Source organism: Prionailurus viverrinus, chromosome D1, assembly GCF_022837055.1.
Source record: "Prionailurus viverrinus isolate Anna chromosome D1, UM_Priviv_1.0, whole genome shotgun sequence".
NCBI lineage: Eukaryota > Metazoa > Chordata > Mammalia > Carnivora > Felidae > Prionailurus > Prionailurus viverrinus.
The window spans coordinates 88,581,722-88,602,865 of record NC_062570.1 but is presented as its reverse complement, the minus strand read 5'-3'; positions in this window follow the sequence as shown (position 1 = coordinate 88,602,865).

Below are 21,144 nucleotides of genomic sequence, written 5' to 3'. Positions count from 1 at the left end.
GTTTCCATGGGTTCCACAAACAATGAAGTATCTGCCATCAGTAGTGAGAGTTACTAAATGAGGAGTCAATTTGTTCAATTTTTAAGTGTATTTTATGTATTTGTATGTCCATGTAAGAATTTCCTTGAAAAAATGGGTCTGATGGCTAAAAATACATTTAAAAACCACTGATATGTTCCAATCCATTAATTTACTAATTGTAAAACTGAAGCACAAAGAGCTGAAATTCTTAAATTCTCTGCTTCGAACATATTAATAAATCTGTTGCAAGTAACAGAAAATCCAAATTAACTGGCTTAAATAATAAAGGCAAATAATCAGTTACATAGCTAACAGGAAGGCCTTATAAGTAGGGCCTATTTCTGGGTTGAATGGATTCAACAGCTCAGTGACATCCTCACTGCCTGTCTGTCCTATCTGCCTCGCCATCTGTTTTATCTTGTACTGGACTTTCCTATGTTGCAAATGACTGCAACTGTTCAGGCTTGAAGATTATCCGAGGCTATTCAGAAAGAGAGAGTGCTGCGATGTCAGCATTCCATGTGAGAATTATGACATTCACCTTGATTGGACCACCTTGGGTCATGTGTCTACCTCTGAACTAGTTACTGTGTCCTGAGGGACTGACTATGCCATTCAGGGTACAACCTTGAAGTTGAGTGGGATGTTGTTCACCTTCCTCCAAAGCACACAGGCTGTCTGTGGATTGGATAAATGCTCAAACAAAAACCTGGGTACCGTTAGGAAAGGAGGAAGACACGCCCTGAAATGTGTGACTTTGGGCAAGTGACTTCCCTTCTTTATAAAATAACATGCTGGACTGGATCAGTGATCTCAAATGTTAATATTCATAAAAATTGCCCAGGTTACTCATTAAAAACTGCCAATTCAAAGACTCCATGCTAGGCAGTTTACATTTTTTAATAAGCACTGTACAGTCTCTGATGTAGGTGGTCTGCAGGCCACACACAGAGAATCACTGGACAAGATCAAGGCTACTCAAAGTGAGGGCCAAGGACACATGCCAGTTTATGAACTGTTACTACTCTCTAATGAGGTAAGGAGCTCATTCCAGAATACAAATCAACTGTGACACTAAGAACACCAACTGAGCTAAAATGTTTTTGAGTACCTATTATGGGCCAGGAACAGTTCTTGACACTCGCGGTACATCAATGGAGTGAGTAAAAACAAAAGACTCTACGCTTGCAAAGTCTGTTCTAGAAAAACTAAATCAACCCAGTTTCCTATCATTCTAGGTATAGAGAATAAAAGAAACACTGAGTTAGACAGGAAATACAGTGGAATGGTATGTAGTTCAGTTTAGTTAGAGAACAGCTTTTTTTCTAATGTCAGACTTTCTTGATGGAAACAGCAGTACACTGATAATCGGATCACAGTGGAGTTTCATTCTCCGAATTCTAATGATTATCAGAGGGCAGTATCTCTGCAGACACTAATAACCAGGGAAAAAAGGAGGTGGGTCTCAGTGAGACATAGAGGGATCCAATCGATGGAGGACCACAAGGCACTAAATGCTGCAAAATCTCGCCCTTCAGGCAGCAGTGTGGAGGAAGTGAGGGCGGGAATGTTCTACATGGCCCTAGGGACATTTTACCCTTGTTATGCCATTGTTGCCAACCAGACACTACTTCCTTAATGTGAAGCTCTGGGATTAGGTGACTGATTCACAGGGAATCTAAATTCAGAAATGGCCCCGTGCCACTGATGAAGGCAGGGCAACACGGCAAACTGGTACTAATCCTTGTTTGCGTTAGCCTTCTTGTTGAAGCACATCCTTTGTGACAAATTGCATATCCTTCCCCTTGTACACTCCTCTGGGGTATGTTAAATCGCAAAACATTATTCGGGGATAATATTTCAAAATTCTGTTGAAATGAGATCAAGGAGCTTAGAGTTAGAAAATTAGATTTATCAGTTCCAGTACCCTTGTATTTTAGAGGTAGATGATTAGAGAAGCAGTGTTGGGTAAAGTAAATAGATTTGAGTTTCAATCCCACTTCTGTCCATTCACTTAGACCTTATTTTATAAATGTGGGTAATATCTGTACCTACTTCTTAAGGTTGTTGTGAGAATTATAGGAGCAATTAATCTAAAGCACTCAGCAGGGTGCCTACCCACTTAATAAAACGAATTAAACATAAGTCAAAAACAAAAACAAAAACAAACAAACCCAAGCTTAATCGGCAATCTAAGATTGTAAAAGATGTAGCAGAGGAACTGGTAGTAATAAAGATCTAGGTTAGTACAGGAGACATTCTTTGATTCTATTTCTGATAACCATTCTCCAGGTTTTTCTCTGAGAAACCACCTACATCCTGTCCCTCCCACAATCCATGTGCTTCAGGATGAGTTTATGCCACCGCCAGCTTCAGGACCAGGCACGTAACTAATGCCTGATGGATCAGGTCATTATGTGACACTGCATTGTAATGGCTTTAGGTATGGGAACATGACCCAGTCACAGCCCTTGAGATACAATGACAATTTTGCTGGAAAAGCTGAGAGAAAGAAACCTAACCTTATTCTGTTGAACTTGAAGAAGGTGCCCCGTGGGTTTTGGCAGTTGTCTTGCCCCAGGTGGAGGTGGGGAGGGTGCAGGGAAACCAACACAGAGAAAAACAGAGCACAGTGATGGAGAGAAAGAATCCTGATGACATAAGTTGATGCCTAAATTCACCTCGCCAAAGTTTTGGTTAAATGGGACATCGAGTTCCCCCCTTTTTGGCTTCTGTTATTTTCGCAATCAAAAGAGCCTAAACTGGTATACCCACAGATGCATCATGTAAGGTATTTGTATTAGAAAATAGACCTGACAGCTCCCCAGCTCATTTTCTGAAACTAGTTTATAAGTAAGGGGGGGGGGGGGGGAGAAGCACATGATCATTTCAATGGATACAAAAAGGGACTTAATAAAATTCAGTATCCATTGATTAAAAAAAAAAAAAAAACCTCAACAAAACGGGAATTGAAGGAACCTTCCTTAATCTTAATCTGATACATGGTATCTGGAAAAAGAAAACAGCAAATAATCAACTGAGTGAATCATTGAAATCTTCCCCTTGGTGATTGGAAAAGAAGACAAAGACAGTTTGATTCACAACCTCTACTTGACATTCTTGGGATTACTAAAGGCCCCAGGTAGTGCAATAAAGCAAGAAAAGAAATAAAAGACACAGCAGTTGGAAAGCAGAAAGAAAATACAAAGAATCTACTTTATATTATTAGATCACTGAGACATTTTAGCAAGGTTGCTGGGATACAAAGTCAATAAAGAAAAATAAACAGCATTTCTACACCAAAAACTAAAAAATAGAAAATAAAATTTGAAAAACGGATACTATAACCAATAGCATCACAAATATTAAATACCTAGAAATAATTTTTTTTAAGTTTTTATTTATTTTGAGAGAGAGAGCACGAGACAGGGAGAGGGCAGAGGAAGAAGAGACAGAATCCCAAGCAGGCTCCACACTGCCAGCACAGAGCCCAACGAGGGGCTCAGACTCACAAAATGTGAGGTCATGACCTGAGCCAAGATCAACAGTCAGAACCTTAACTGACTGAGCCACCCAGGCTCTCCAGAAATAAAATGTCTTAAAAAGGTATAAGATTTTTATGGAGAAAATTATATAATTATATTGAAGTATATTAAAGAAGACCTGATTAAATATGAAGATATACTATATTCATTGACTAAAACACTCAATAGAATTTGGGGGGTTTGTTTTAGAATTTAACAAGCTGGTTTTAAAATGTAAATATAAGGTAATGCAAAGGGCCAAAAATATCCAAGACAATCTTGAATAAGAAGCAAGAGGATCTGCTCCAACAGATACCAACATATGTTGATATCAAAGCTACAGTAATTAAAACAGTATGAAATTGACATAGTAATAGACAAAGAAACCAACAGATAAGAAAAGCATATCCTAAAAAAGGACCTACTTATATGGACTTTGGTTTAGACATAAGTGGCACAGGGCATGGGGAAAGGACCGTATTTTTTTTAATGATGCTGAAATCCTTGACTATATATGTGTGTGTGGGGGGGGGGGAATGAAATTGCACCTGAAAGGTAGTAACCTCATTGGTAAGCAGGCATGTGAAATTTAAAAATCACTGGGAGATACCACAGCACACCAGGATGGGGGTCATGTGAACATCTGAAATACCAAGTGCTGGTGAGGGTGTGAAGCAACAGGTATTTTCACATACAGCCAATGGGAGTGCAAATCTGTTCAGTCACTCTGGAAAACAGATTGACATGATTTGTTAAAGGGGGGGAAATGCACTCTATGACCCAGCAATTCAATTCTACTCCAGGTGCAGAGCCTACAAGAATGTGTGCCTATGTGTACAAACATCCACAAAGAAGAATATACATGGTTTGTCATGACTACAAGCTGGAAACAACCCAAATATCCAGCAACAGTAGAACGGATTTTTACTTAAGTGTGATATGATCACATAATGGAATACTGTATACCAATGACGATGGACAAGCATTAGTTAAATATAACATGAGTAGATGTTCAAAACAGTCCAGGGGTGCCCAGATGCCTTGGTCAGTTAAATGTCTGACTCTTGATTTTGGCTCAGGTCCTGTTCTCACTACATGGGATCAAGCCCACGTCTGGCTCCACACTGAGCATGGAGCCTGCTTACGATTCTCTCTCTCTCTCTCTCTCTCTCTCTCTCTCTCTGCCCCCCCTTCAGCTCCTCCCCCTGTTCACACATGCCCTCTCTCCATCTTTCTCTCTCTCCCTCTCTCTCTCTCAAAAAAGAAAAAGTAAAAAAACTGAATTGTTTTTAGACAACAGAAACATTACATTTTAAAGTTTAAAATAGACAAAACTTAAAATGTACTGTTTAGTATGCTTACAGAGGTGGTAAAATGATAAAGAAAAGCAAGGGTGTGATTACAACAAAAGGAGACTGATGGAGAAAGGGAGGTCTGGGGATGGTAAATAGTCTATCAGTGCTCTCTAGTAGAATTTTCTGTGATGATGGAAATTCTGTATATCTGAACTGGCCAACACTGAGCTGTCAACACAGAGCCCGACGTGGGGCTCGAACTCACAGACTGTGAGATCATGACCTGAGCTGAAGTCGGACGTTCAACCTACTGAGCCACCCAAGTGCCTCTCATTTCTTTAATTAAAATGAAAATTTAAACAGCCACAAGCAGCCAAGAGCTACTGTATTGGACCATGTGGTATTTATTTTGGATCAATTAAGGTTCAATGGGAAACAGTCGTCTTACTCAAAATAGGGTAATTTGAGGAATATTCATTTAGAAGACAATAATTACAAAGGTGCAGGAGTAGGGGAAACACAAGTGATGGTTTTGCAACCTGGGGCTAGTGGCAGCCAAGTTGTTACCACTCCTAGGCCTGCAGGAACAAGGAGAAGCTGTGGTTCCTGGAATCAGGACAGAAAATTAAGTAGATTCTACCATGTCATGAGGAGTGGAAAGACACAGTCAGCCCGAGATGGCCTCACATTAGGAGCCAAGGGAACAGATGCCCTACCCCCACTCTCTTTCCTTCCTCAGATCTCCCACAGAGGCTCCCCATCAGCCAGACCCAAGAGAGAGTCAGAGAGAAGAGTTGTTAGCCTCCAGGGTCAACAGCAGGTAGACAATGGATGCAAGGAGAAAAGAGAAGATATCCAACACATGGATCTTGACCTGAGTGCTTGGTTCATTATTATTTATTATATCATTCCTATACATGTTATTCTTTTCTTTCCATATGAGACTGTGGTTTACAAAGAGAGAGAGAGAGAGAGAGAGAGAGAGAGAGAGAGAGGAGAAGGAAGGGAGGGAGGGGTTAAGGAAATGAGGGAAAGCAAGATAAAGGAAGATGAGTTAGAAAGAAAACAGACCCAAAAAAGAGGTTAGTGAGGGAGGGAGCCAAAACATAAGAGACTCTTAAAAACTGAGAACACACTGAGGGTTGATGGGGGGTGAGACGGAGGGGAGGGTGGGTGATGGGCATTGAGGAGGGCACCTGCTGGGATGAGCACTGGGTGTTGTATGGAAACCAATTTGACAATAAATTTCATATTTAAAAAAATAAAAATAAAAAAAGAATAAATGTTTGGTAGAAGTCACCAGAGAAATCACCAAAAAAAAAAGTATAAAATTTTTAAAACTAGAGTTGATTTCATTAAAGAGATGTGTCAAATATAGGAATTAAGAAAAAAGAAAAAAAGAAAGAAAGAAAACAGACCCAACCAGTGAGTTCTTGCATCGTATAGTGCTAAGAACGTGATGGATTTATCAAACCTGAAAAATAGTAACCAAAAGTCTGAATAAATGAACATTATCAAATATGTTTGTCAAGTCAGTAAAACAATAGAATTTTTAATGCTATATATTGCATTCTGTTACCTGTGATGAATCTTAGATAGTAGCCTCTACTTTTTAATCTTAATGTATTTCTTTTTAAGGTAACCAGAAATTAAATAAGGACATATAACATGCTCAGGAGTGCTATGAAGAAACACCACAGTCATGTGGACCTTTGTTTTTGTTTGCCTTCCTGTGTGTTGGAACTGCACTTCAACGTTCTAGATAAAACCAGAGCCATGAACTTGAACTGCGGTTTGCTTTTAAAGATGTGTGTATCAGTTAGGAATGCTTTGGCTGACAGTGAAAGGCAACTGACTAACAGCGGTTTCACAGAGACTATTTTTCATACATTAAGAAAAGATCTGGATGGGCAACTGCCGGTGTTGGCTCAACGCCTCAGTTTCTGGGTTGGCATCTTCCAGACGCTTCTGACTTTTTCCTTCCAGTCACCAGTGATTAAAACAGCTCCAGGTATGAAGTTGAAGGCACCTGGCATGGGGGAGGAGGAGACTCGACAGGTATACACATCAGAATATATCATGCGGGGTATTACCCATTTAATATATCATGAACATATTTCAAGATAAAAGATGTATTTCCATAACTTCATTTTAAATGGTTACATGCTATTCTGCTATGTGGATATTCTATTTATTTTAGCAATCTGCTGTTGTTAGATATTTACTTTGTTTCTATCTTTTTAGAATCACTGACAATACTGCCATGGATTTTGTCATTATTGTTGCTGAGTATCTGAGCTCATTCCGGTTTCCTTACCACACATTCCAAGAAGTGAAACCATGAAACGTTTGAAATGCTTCACCTGTGGTCAGATTTAGAGACAATGGCCACAAACAGAAGTTTTCTCCCCAAACCCTTAACAAACCACCTACATCTTGTCTTGTTGGCTAGAACCGTGCCACATGGCTACCCCTAGCAGCAAGGAGGCCGGGGACAGGGGCATTTAGCTTTTGCAGCTTGTAGGGAAGTTGGCAGGAGCTAAGGGGGTCAAAAACAGCGTTGCTCATTGCCCAGCCAGCTCAGCTATGAATGCCTAAAATATTTCACCCGCAATGTCCAAAATAAGTACCATGAGAATAACAAATTCCTTGGCTTTAGGAATAATTTCTAGAAGGCCTCTATTTATATGTACATGTTGCCCAGAGGGGTGACCTACCATCAACACATCTGTGCCCTTTGTCGTGTTAGCATTGATTTATTTCTGAAGATTTGCTAGCAGTTGCTGAGTATAAAGCCAAGTGTTAATAAGATAACTAGGCTTTAAGATAGTAGACATATATCAGGAAATCTCCAGGACATTTAGAGTGGACCTTTAGTATCAATAATCAGGCAAAGGCACTACATTTAGCAAGAGGAGCAGGTAGGGCAGAAGGCGCTGAGAGGATGGATTTCACCCACTGCACTTAGCCTAACATCACCCTCAGAGCCAACTTGTGCAGGCAAGGCAGAGTCTCTCCAGTATGTGCTCCCCTCCAACCCGCCTAGAATCAATGAGACATGAAAAATGGACATCATGGGGATGGAAGACAGACCCAGATTTCTCCCCTCATAGTAGGGTGCTGGCTAGGAGTGCAGAATCCAGGGCTGGACTCCCAGCGTCCAAACCCTGGGCTCCACCCACTCTGTAATCTATTCACAGGGTTGTAATGAGGACTGAACAGTTAACGAATATGTAATGTAATGATTAAACAGTTACTGAATTGATAGCATGCATAGTGTGTAGTAAGTGTTATATAAGAGCTGGCTTCAAAAATTAAAGCCTTGCTCCTCTGATCTTACTGACATTAGGCTTTAATATGTGTATGTTCTGTTAAAGTCTTCATTTTCTTATTATTAAAGCAACATAGGTTTACTACAAAGAACTCAGAAGAGACAGAAAAACAAAAGAAACTTCTAACAAACTACAGTATCCCTCCTCCAGATGCAAATACTAAGACGCAGCTACTACTAGTTATGCTTGATCCATCTGTATATTTTAATTTCAAAAATTAGGTCTACTTTGCGTAGTGCTCTGTATTATGTCCTTTTAAAAAATGTTAGCAACAGGGGCACCTGGGTGGCTCAGTCGGTTAAGCATCCGACTTCAGCTCAGGTCATGATCTCACAGTTTGTGGGTTCCAGCCCCGCATCAGGCTCTGTGGGGACAGCCTGGAGCCTGCTTCGGTTTCTGTATCTCCCTCTCTCTCTGTTCCTCCCTGCTTGCTCTCTCTCTCTCTTTCAAAAATAAATAAAAACATTTAAACAATTTTTTAAAGATAAAAATTTGTAGCAATATATTAGGAGCATCTTTTCATATCTAGAAATATATTTCTACAGTATCTTTTTAGTTGTCACAAAGTATTCTGTTAGGTGGTTTTCCATACCCATTATCAATTCTCTGGGGTTGGGCATTGATGATGTTTGATTTGGTTTAGTTCTTTTGATCTGTTAACCTAAAAATAGACACTGTCTGTTACTTTACCAGCAAAAGATGGGCTTATTTGGGCATAAAAGAGAATTACAATCTGGGACAAACTGTAGTAAAACTGAAGGCAAGTCATGGGAACAAAGGAGAGTTTCCCCCCCCCCCTTTTTAAGGAGGAAAGGGGTAATTTGGAAAGGCTGTTAGGAACTACAAGTCTGTTAGAGTAAACTGGGAGTTTGACTGTGGTGGCTTCTCATTGGCTGAGCTGTTACCGGGGGGATAAGGAAAGCATGTCTTCGGGTGCCTGGGTAACTCAGTCAGTTGAGCTTCGGACTTTAGCTCGGGTCACCATCTCACGGTTTCTGGGTTCCAGCCCCGCGTTGGACCCTGTGCTGACAGCTCAGAGCCTGGAAACTGCTTCAGATTCTGTGTCTTCCTCTCTCTCTGCCTCTCCCCTGCTCGTGTTCTGTTGTGCTCTCTCGCTCTCTCTCTCTCAAAAATAAAATAAACATTAGAAAGAAAGAAAGAAAGAAAGAGAAAAAGAAAGAAAGAGAGAGAGAAAGAAAGAAAGAGAGAAAGAAAGAAAGAAAGAAAGAAAGAAAGAAAGAAAAAGAAAGAAAGAGAAAGAAAGAGAGAAAGAGAGAGAGAAAGAAAGAAAGAAAAGTGTGTCTTCCTCCAGCTGGAGCCGTAGAGTAGCATCCACGCGCAAGGCTAAATCCAAGTAAGGTCAAGTCCATCTCTTCCTGGTGGGTCTGCAGTTGACTACTGAGTTGGGGGCGGGGGGTGAGAACTCCCCCTTCCGAAACCTCCCGACTCCATTTTAGAGAGATTTCCTTTACTAATTTCCAGAGTTATTTTGTTTTTTGTATTCTAAATGGAAGTGTGATCAACATCTTTGGGGTGAATTTCTTGGGCACATCCATGATAATTTCCTTAGGATAAATCCTCAGAGGTGAAATTACTAGGTCAACAATTATGCTTATTTTTAAGGCTTTGATGAGTATGCTTCACTTGATCTCCAGAAAATATGCATTAAAGTATGCATTCATTTCTTTACCCTTCTAGAAAGCACTAAGTATTATCATTTGCTTTGTTTGCAGTTTTCCTGTAATACTTTCTGGCATCCCCAAACGTGACAGTGTCTTGGAGGTAGCACCCCCAACACAAACATGTGCTTTCTATAATTTGTCTTCAGCCCTCGGCCCCTGAGCTTTTTTCTTGCCTTTGTCTCAAGGACCTCCTGTGGTGGACTGGATTTTTGCCATGATGTCATTTACAGCTGGAGAGTCTTTATGTTCAGATTCTGATTTGGTTGTTTCTGATCATCATCTAGGTCTGAGAACCACTACTTTTTTCAAGTCAATGTTTGTCCTAATATAAATAAATACATTGGCTACATTCTTAGGTTACAGCAAGACACATGGTGTGATTGTTATCACTGTGCTTTGAAACTAAAATTGAAATCTTTCAGCATTCTTCAGCGTTCTATACATACTCAATTATTCTACTCATCCTCTACATTCCTGGCCTATGTGCTCGGGATATAAAGGTGAAAATAATAATCATCCCAGCCCTGGAGAAGCTTGGGCTGAAGGAGAGGTAAACACATAAATCACAATGCAATGTGAAATATGCCATTGAGACATTTTTATCACCTGTCGTGATAGCACAAATTGCTATGAGGGGACAACTGGACATTAAGTAACCTTCGGCTCATTCATTTATTTTCATAATACTTAATAGAGCCAGGCCCTATACTTTTATTTTCAAAATGTTTGTTTTAGCATAACAAAGCAATATATACCACCTCAGAAAGATCAGGAAATGCAGGCAAGCAAAAACACAAACAAAAACCTTCTAAAACTGCCATCCCATCTACTTTCTCTCCCTTGAGCCACTATTAACACTTCAACATTTTAAGTTGTTTTCTATTTTTTTTAACAAAAGTGGGATCAAAACATCATGTTTTGTAATCTACTTCTTTCATTTAATATGTCACGAACATATTTCAAGATAAAAGATCTATTTCCACAACTTCATTTTAAATGGTTACATGCTGGGGCGCCTGGGTGGCTCAGTCTGTTAAGCGTCTGACTTCAGCTCAGGTCATGATCTCACAGTCTGAGTTCAAGCCCCACATCGGGGTCTGTGCTGACAGCTCGGAGCCTGGAGCCTGCTTCCAATTCTGTGTCTCCCTCTCTCTCTGACCCTCCCCCATTCATGCTCTGTCTCTCTCTGTCTCAAAAATAAATAAATGTCAGAAAAAAAATCTAAAAAAAATAAATGGTTACATGTCATTCTGCTATGTGGATATTGTATTTACTTTAGCAATCTGCTATTGTTAGATATTTACATTGTTTCTATCTTTTTAGAAGAAAGAATCTGCCGTGGATTTTGTCATTGTTGTTGCTGAGTATCTGAGCTCATTCTGGTTTCCAAGAAGTGAAACCATGTAACATTTAAAACGCTTCACCTGTGACCAGATTTAGAGACAATGGCCACAATATACATCTCCCAGCTTTGTTGTTTTTTGTGGTCTTGGGTTTCAGTCCCAGTTGCTGTAGATTAAACTTGATCAAAGTTTACATGTACTATGAGCCAAAGTTCAATGACTTCTACTTCTGTGGCTGTCTGAAGGGTATCACTTTGCTACAAAACACAAGATGATTAGTTCTGAAATGTAATGTCTTCTTGAAGCCCAGTTAGCAGGCTGCCTGAGATCATTTGTAGACTACCTCTCCAGGCTGAATGTCAGCATGTTAATTTTGCTCAAATAAAGAGCACGTTTGCTCTCTGGGGGTTTTATTCTTATTTAAGAAAATGAGAAGCAGGACCAGGAGGTGGGAGATTCCTTCAATGATATACAATGAACCAGGGCCTCTGAGGCAGGTACAACGTGGGCATAATGGTACCATGATGCCAACACAGCATGCCTAGCTCTTCTGGTTTCGGTGTGCCCCAGCTTATCAAATATTAGGGAAAACCCAGGAGTCACATTACAGAGCACTAAAAGTCATCGTTCCCAAGACTATACCCTGAGTTCCACCAGGCCGTCTTAGGTCACCAGTTTCCAGACTAAGTCTGGCAAGGGTCCTATCCCACTCTTTTACACTTTGAAACATGAATTCCAACTGTATCACAGATGAATTCCAACTATATGACATCCTGGAAAAGGCGAAACTATGAAGACAGTAAGAAGATTGGTGGCTGCCAGCGGGAGGGGGAGGGAGAGATGAATTGGCGGAACACAGAATTCCTAGGGCCGTGATACTGTTCTGTGGGATACTACAGTAGTGGACAATTGTGTAATGACACGGACAGCACCACGTGTACAACACCAACAGGGAACCCGAACCAAAACGATGGACCTTGGGTGATGACAATGTGTCAGTGTAAGTTCATGAGTTGTAGCAAATGTACCCTTGCAGTGAGGAATGTTGACAACGGGCAGGACACGTATATTTGGGGACAAGGAGTCTAGGGGAAATCTCCGTACCTCTCTCTCATTTTGGGTGTGAACCTAAAGCTGCTCTAAAAAACAAAGTCAAAACAAAACAAAACAAAAAACCAGATGACAGCAAAGCAAGAGTTGCCTCATCAGCATTATTGCATCAGTTACTCCCGAAGAATTTCAGAAAACAGGTTGGAATTTCAGACTCATGGATGAGTGGGTGAGGCAAGTGGCATTATTCTTGTCATTAAGATGCCAGAATGGACGTGAAGGCAGCCACAATCTGAGTCATCACTTTATATAATTGTCACATTAATAATAAGCCAGAATAAAGAATATTGATTCTATTTTTTCCGCTCCCTGGAAAATATAATTTTTGTAGTGAGGTTGTAAGGTAATTAATTGGAAGACCTACTTCATTAAGTTACTTTGCAACTGAGGACTAAGTGTTTGGGGTAAATTTTCTTGTTTGCTGTCATAAGTGATGTATCTCATTACAATACTGGTTTCTTTCTAGCTGATCTCCCCGATCTTGAATCTTCTTCATTTTGAAGAGAGAGTGTTGTAAATTGTCGTGTTTAGTGAGTATTTACAACTCCTGGGCTGTATAATCTTCACAAGCAAACGGGGTATAGTCCTACAAGGAGATAGGGCTTTCTGTTTTTGAGCAATGATTGTTACATAATTCAATGTTAATCAACTGAGTTTAATGCAACATATATTTATTGAGTGCCTATTCTGGGTTGAAACTGTGCTAGGCTCTGGAGGGAAAAAGATGTAAAGCAAGAGATACAAAACAGGGTTCTTCCAAAAACAGGCAACGCTGTTGGAAAGAAAAGACCTATACTCATGAAACAATCCAATCACGTGTTGGGCATATGTGACAAATGTCATTCATTCATCTATTCAACAAAAATACTGAATACCATGGTCCCGTGCTAGGAAGGAACCGGAGATATACAGTTAAATGAAATAAAATCTGCACCTTCAAGGTACTTACAGTAAAATGGAAAAAATCAGACAAGTAAACAAGAGTCTCATCTCTCTGTGATGAGGGAGGAGCACAACAGAAATGGGTTTGAGGGGCGGGGTAGAGTCTGGGAGGGTTATGGAAAGCTTCACAGAGGAGATGACTGCAGGAGGCCCATGCTAAAAGGAACCAGGGTTTTCTGGAGAAATGACAGATCCAGGTCCAAAGCAGGGAAAGGTGAGCCTGAGGTGAGGTCATAACGTTTGCTCATTAGATGTCTCTAACAAAGCACCTTGTTTTAAGAACGGTCATGTATGAAACAGACAAGAGTACTGAATGGTAAGGAAGTTACAAATTAAAATGGGCTAGATTACCAGGGAACGTTTCACCAAGAAGCTGGGAGTAGGAACTCTGTTGAACCTTGGAAGACACCTAGGGTTTGAGAAGGCAGAATGTAAACTGGTATAACATTTTGTCGGGGGGGGGGGCCGGGGAGGGGAGGAAACTTGGTGATGCATCTTTTATTTTTTTTTTATTTATTTATTTATTTATTTTTTTTTAACATTTATTTATTTTTGAGAGAGAGAGAGACAGAGCATGAACGGGGGAGGGGCAGAGAGAGAGGGAGACGCAGAATCGGAAGTAGGCTCCAGGCTCTGAGCCATCAGCCCAGAGCCCGATGCGGGGCTCAAACTCGTGGACCGCGAGATCGTGACCTGAGCCGAAGTCGGATGCTCAACCGACTGAGCCACCCAGGCGCCCCATGATGCATCTTTTAAAAAAAAAAAAAGTGAGGAGCATACCTAGTGACCCATAATCCCACCTCTAGGAATCTATCATATAGAAATAATTGAAAGGGGAGAAAGATTCATGTACAAGAAAGTTTATCACAGCATGGTTTGTACAGCAAAGGAAGAAAGAAAGAAAGAAAGAAAGAAAGAAAGAAAGAAAGAAAGAAAGAAAAAAGAAGGAAAGAGTATAGAGAGAGGAAGGAGGGAGGGAGGGAAGCAGGAAGGAAAGAAAAAGGAAAAAAGAAGAGAAGCCCTTCAATAAAGAACTAGCTGAAGAAATTACAGTGTATCATGCGATGGAATACTTACTATTCAGTCTCTGAAAAGACTGTAGTAAAATATATTACTAACTACCTTGGAAAGACATCCATGTTATCTTTTCCCATGACATCTGGCAGAACCTATATATAACATAAACTCTTCCCTGTGAAAAGAAAAGAAGTGTGTGTGTGTGTGTGTGTGTGTGTGTGTGTGTGTAGAAAGAGATGTGTGTCTGTCAAGCTCAAGGGGAAATTCTGGGGAGCCCGATTGTTAAGGGGCATGAGCCTGAAGTACTTCCTACTCTATATACTTTGTTAATGCATGGGTTTACGGTTGTTACTTATTTTCATTTTATTTTTCCAAATACAAATTTTAAATATAGAAAAACAGGTATATACTAGAAATAAAGTTGCTATTTTAGGTTCCAAATATAAACATAAAACCTTTTCTAACTTGGAGGGAGGGTGATGATTTAAAAACCAAAAATCATACACAGAAAAAATAATTATTGGAGAATTACTCTGTTTAACATCTCATAAACAGCCCCTTGTAAAAGTGTGGGGTGTATTGGCTTCAATTCAGAAATTAAGAAAACAGGGGTTCCTGGCCCAGGCTCATTCAGTTGATCCACTAACTCTAGATTTCAGTTCAGGCCATGATCCTGCTGTTCGTGGGACTGAGCCCCACTTGGGGCTCCACACTGAAGACAAGGAACCTGCTTGGGATTCTCTCTCTCTCTCTCTCTCTCTCTCTCTCTCCCTCCCCCACCAACCTCCTCGTGTTTTCTCTCTCTGTCTCTCTCTTTCCCGCAAAATAAATAAACTTAAAGAAATTAAGAAAACATTAATAGTGGTTGTTTATACTGATAACACGGTTATTTTTGCATGGGAATAGAAAGTACCACCTAGTACCCGAAACTCCATAATCTAAAGCAGCAGCCACATTTGCAAGTGTCTTCTTTCTTTCTTTTTTTTTTTTTTTACCATTTTATTTATTTTTTAAATTCACATCCAAGTTAGTTAGCATATAGTGCAACAATGATTTCAGGAGTGTATTTCTTAATCCCCCTTACCCATTTAGCCCATCCCCCTCCCACAACCCCTCCAGTAACCCTCTGTTCTCCATATTTAAGAGTCTCTTATGTTTTGTCCCCCTCCCTGTTTTTATATTATTTTTGCTTCCCTTTCTTTATGTTCATCTGTTTTGCATTTTAAAGTCCTCATATGAGTGAAGCCATATGATACTTGTTTTTCTCTGACTAATTTAACTTAGCATAATACCCTCTAGTTCCCTTCACATAGTTGCAATGCAAGTGTCTTCTTGGCATCAAAGGCAGTATTTTGCACCCCTGGGGTATGTTCTCTTAACATGGAACTAGCAGGACTCAAATTAAGAATGGCCATGTTAGGGGCGCCTGGGTGGCTCAGTTGGTTAAGCGGCCGACTTCGGTTCAGGTCATGATCTCATGGTCCGTGAGTTCAAGCCCTGCGTCGGGCTCTGTGCTGACAGCTCAGAGCCTGGAGCCTGTTTCAGATTCTGTGTCTCCCTCTCGCTGACCCTCCCCTTTTCATGCTCTGTCTCTCTCTGTCTCAAAAATAAATAAAAACGTTAAAAAAAAAAAAAAAAAGAATGGTCGTATTAGACCTGCTTCAAACCACTGAGTCAGCCAGGCAGACAGACTTAGATGGACATTACCCACTGTTATGATATCTGAGCTTTGCTTTAAAAAAATACTGGAGATGGGGAAATAGATGACAGCGTAAACAAGGCTGGCCACAAACTGACGATTATTAAAGCTGGGTGATGGGTACATGAGGGTTTATTATCAAATTCTGTCTATTTTTCTGTTTGTAATTCTCGGTAATAAAAAGTTTATAACTAAGATCAATCAAATAGAAGTCAACAAATCTTGGCTATTTTTAACAAGTTTATTTATTTATTTTTGAGATAGAGCAGGGGAGGGTCAGAGAGACAGACAGAGAATCCCAAGCAGGTTCTGCGCTGGTCTGGTCTCATGAACCAGGAGATCATGACCTGAGTGGAAATCAAGAGTTGGAAGCTTAACCAACTGAGCTACCCAGGTGCCCCTGGAGTCCTTTTATAAAAGACTAAAATAGGGTTCAGTTCTAAACCTTTGCTGCTAAATTAAGAGATATTCCAACCATAGCCTTGTCTTCAAATTAATTCAGCATTGAAAAGACTGAAGAGACTTCTGTCTGAACTATGAAGATCATTCCATCTATTCCTATCCCTGTGCTGGGAACTGTGCGCAGTCACTCCTGTATATTAACATCCTTGCTCAAGGGACGACAGAGGCATCTTCAAATTATGCAATGGATACAATAAATCTTCAAATTGTGCAATGGATTCAATAAATCTTCAAATTATGCAATGGATTCATAAGTATGAATAGCAATTTTGTCCCAGATCAATGTACTTGGGAAATTTAAAACTTTTTAAAAGATCCAGCTGACAAGTAAATAATTTAACTTTTTAACGTACAAATTTTTAGCAGAATGAACAAGACCGCCACCTGCTGGGAACACCTGAACTGCCTGATGTGCAAATTGAGGAGCAAGTTTTCTGGACTTCCAATCACCTGAGACCTACAGGTTAAAAATGAAGATTCATAGGCTCCAGACCTATTGGATTAGAATCTCTGCAGGTACAGCTCAAGAATAAGCATTTTCAGGGGCACCTAGGGTGCGAAGTTGGCTAAGTGTCCAACTTCAGCTCAGATCATGATCTCACCATTTGTGGGTTCAAGCCCCAGTCGGGCTCTATGCTGACAGCTTGGAGGCCGGAGTCTGCTTCAAATTCTCTGTCTCCCTCTCTCTCTGCCCCTCCCCCACTTGTGCACACGTGCTCTCTCTCGCGCTGTCTCTCAAAAATAAATAAATAAACATTAAAAAATGTTTTTAAAAAGAACAAGCATTTTTTATACCAGTCCTTAGGCACTCTGAGGTCTAAGAGACAAATGCCTTAGCATTCTGGGAATGCTTGTTGAATATACTTTTATCTAGATCACACTCTACATTTACTGAATCAGGATCTTTAAGAAAGGGTGGTGGTTGGGGCACCTACGTGGCTTAGTCGGTTGAGCATCCAACTTGGCTCAGGTCATGATCTCACAGTTGGTGAGTTCAAGACCCACATTGGGCTCACTGCTGTCATGAGGGCAGAACTCACTTTGCGTCCTCTGTCCCCCTCTCCCTCTGCCTCTGCCTTGCTTGTACTCTCTCTCTCTCTCTCAAATAAATGAAACGTTTTTCAAAAGGGGGTCTGGGACTTTGGATTTGTAACAAGTATGCCAGATGCATTTTAAAAGATGAATGCTTAGTAAATATGGCAGAGTCGAATGCCGTATTTCACTCCAGATATTCTCTATACCAGGACAGAAGAACACAACAGCAGTGAATTGAGAACTGGCAAATAGAACATCCAGATGTGGGGTTTGGGCACTGCTATCTCTACAAGTTTATTCTTTGGATTTCTGTCCTGTTGCTTTAATTCATCTCTGTATCATTGAGTTCCAGACCATCCCCTGCCGTTCTTGCCTTTAACCCCCAGGTGCTGATGGCTTCATCTCTAATAGCAGCTAACAAATGTGCCTAACAGCAGAATTCCCTCTTGGAGAGATCTGATTCCACATCACTCTCCTTCCCCTCCCCCACCCCCCCCCCCCCCACCTCACTTTCTCTGTGGACCTTTTGATGTGTGCCAGTGCCCACATCCACCCTACCTCCTTTTCTCCTGGGGACCGATGCTCTAGGTTTGGATCCACCTTTGGAATCACATTTGTGTCTAACAGATCACTAAACTCCAGGTTTATGCAGGGGTCACATGGGGGACCTTGCCCTGTTCTGGGATTTATCTGGATTTCTTCCATGGGTCCTACCTTACCTCCATTGCCGGAGCAGACTCATAAAACATGATTGTTGTCCTTTCTGCTTCAGGTTAAATGAGAAGTCCCAATTGCTTCACAGCAGCCCAGGGGTGGGGGGAGTTCTGTGCCTAGTTAAGCCTGGTATATACTGGATTAAAGAAAATATAAAAGAGCCTTAAATAAAATACTGTCCATCATGAATATACTAGAGGGAGAAACAGGATGCAGAATTTCCCAAACTTAACTACTGATCCTTTTTTTCACGTACCAACCCATGAGACCATTCTACAGAATGTGCTTTGGAGAAGTGTTATTTATTTTTCTCTTGGTTACCCTGGGGGCTCTTTGTTTCAAATGATCTGTGTGTCTCTTTAGTCATGAGGTCCAGAAAAAAGAGCCGGTGGGGGGGGGGGGGGGACTGCGTCGGGAATGGGCTAACATGGATTGCATGGGATGGAAGCATTATCTTGCATCTTCCACACCACTGGTTCCTTTTTCAACAACTGAGGGTTCTGCTTGATTTTCCGCCACAAAACTTCTCTGCTAATCACGGCACGCTTGTGTAACTACGGGTACCTTTTTTCAGCTCTCCTTGTATTCCACAGTCTTTTCTTCCTCATGTTTATACCATATGTGCTCCAGGTGCAACAATCTGTGTGGTGGATTGAAGAGCTGGCAATGGCTTTTGGTCAGTGGTTTTTGAGCAGCTCTGCAAAGCATATTTTGCAGAATAGTTAGTCTCATATGTCTGTCTTTACATATTGGGCATGGTTTTTTTTTTTGTTTGTTTTTGCTTTTGTTTTTGTTTTTATGGCAGGAATCTTGTCTAATGCACCTTCATGGTGCCGAGCACAGTCTAGACCCAGTAGGTGTTTAAGAAATATTATTGAATTGGGGTGCCTGGGTGGCTCAGTAGGTTAAGCATCCGACTTTGGCTCAGGTCATGATCTCACTGTCTGTGAGTTCAAGCCCCACATCGGGCTCTGTGCTGACAGTTCAGAGCCTGGAGCCTGCTTCGGATTCTGTATCTTCCTCTCTCTCTGCCCTTCCCCCACTCATGCTCTGTCTCTCTCCCTCTCTCAAAAATAAAAAATAAAACATTTTTAAAAATTAAAAAAAATATTATTGAATTTACCCAAAATGATCCACAAACTGAATTAAAACTTAGCCACTCTCTAAAGTCAAGGACATGATCTATCTGTCTCCTATGAGAGTTCTGTCTGTCCTTGAATAGTTTTAACCACTTCCCTTTCAAGATAAATTCTAGGGTATTTTGTTCCTTAATATCCAGATTGATTTTGATTTTGTTAGAAAATGTATAACCGAATACGAGATGTCAGCCAAAGTAAAGTTTCTAAATTTTATTTCAAGCTTCTCATATGATTTTTCCATGGGCAATCCCAGATTTTTAATTGCTCACTCCACTGGGAATTCTCCCAATGTTTGCCATGGTTTCATCATGTGCTTTTTAACCTGTCCAGATACATGACAGTTGTTTTTTTTTTTCCAAAAATGATGTTTGGGCCAGGCCTGGGTTGGGACAATACTTTCTTTTGCTCTAATATAATTTGCATTCCTAACATTAAGCACATTACCACCGGATTGCCTTAATTAAATGCACACACGTATGTAGAAGAAGCCATGCCCTTTCTTTCTTGATCCAAAGTTTTTCACCCCGCTTGCAACCTCCCAGAAGATTAACTGAAATCAATCAGTTGGTTAATTTCTAACACAGCTCATGTATCTTGTTCTCTATCTCTATTGCTCTTCCTCATTTTCTTTCTCCCCCCATCACACAAAACACAAAGAGACACATTCTTCAAGTCTTCAAGTTGGCAATAGAAGACTCTAATGAGCATATGAAAGACAAGAGGTCTACAATCTTAACCATCTTTCATTAACCTTCTAGTCCCTTTAATGGGTTTTCCCATAGGAATTTTCTTCCTTTTTTTTTTAATGAAGAAAATTACAAAACACTTACTTTAGTATGTGTCTCTAAAAGATAAGAATATTTAATAAGCAAAACCATACTACCATTACCACACCAAAAAAGTAACAATCATTTCATAATAGCAAAGATCTGGGCGGTGTTCCTGATTTCTAATTGTTTCATAATGTCAAATGTTTATTGATTTAAAAAAAAAATCAAATTCCAAATACATTCCACACATTATGGCTAATTAGTCAATATGGCTTAAGTCCTTTTTAGTGTATAGGTTTCCTATCCATCTCTTTCTCTCCTTGTAATTTATTAATGAAACTCAGTTGTTTTTCCAGTATTATTTTCCAGGGCTGCATTTTGTGGAACAAATCCTTGCGGTGTAGTTTAATATACACAATATTCTGAAATTTGGCTGTAGCCTGTTTGATTATATTTACACTTCTATGCCATCAAGTCACTTAAATATAAGATAAATGCCATTGGCTCTTCCCCAGATAACTTTTCCATTCAGTAAATTCCCTGTTGTAAATTTCCAGTTCAGAAATTTTCTCTGCTGGGGAGCCTGGGTGGCTCAGTTGGGTTAAGCCTCTGACTTTGGCTCCGGTCATGATCTCATGGTTGGTGGGTCCCAGCCCAGCCACAGGCTCTGTACTGAGCCTAGAGCCTGCTTCGGATTCTGTGTCTCCCTCTCTCCCTGCCCCTTACCCGCCCGCTCTCTGTCTCTCACTCTCTCAAAATAAACATTTAAAAATTAAACATTTAAAAAAGAAATTTTCTCTGCTTATTAAGTATGCGCACAACAAAAAGAAAAAGAAAAAAACCCAAACTTGTGGGGAATTTCTCCTAAAAGTCCATTAGAGGGCGACATTTGCTTTAAAATTATGTTTCCCTCACTAAGTTTTAAATTGCATCATATTTGTTTTCGATTTTTTGGCAAGTTGAACCTCAATACCTGCTTTTCACTTCTTATGTCACTTCTATCAGATGTAGTCACATCTTGTGTCCTCTGTTAACTTGATCTCTGTGAACTTGGGTCCC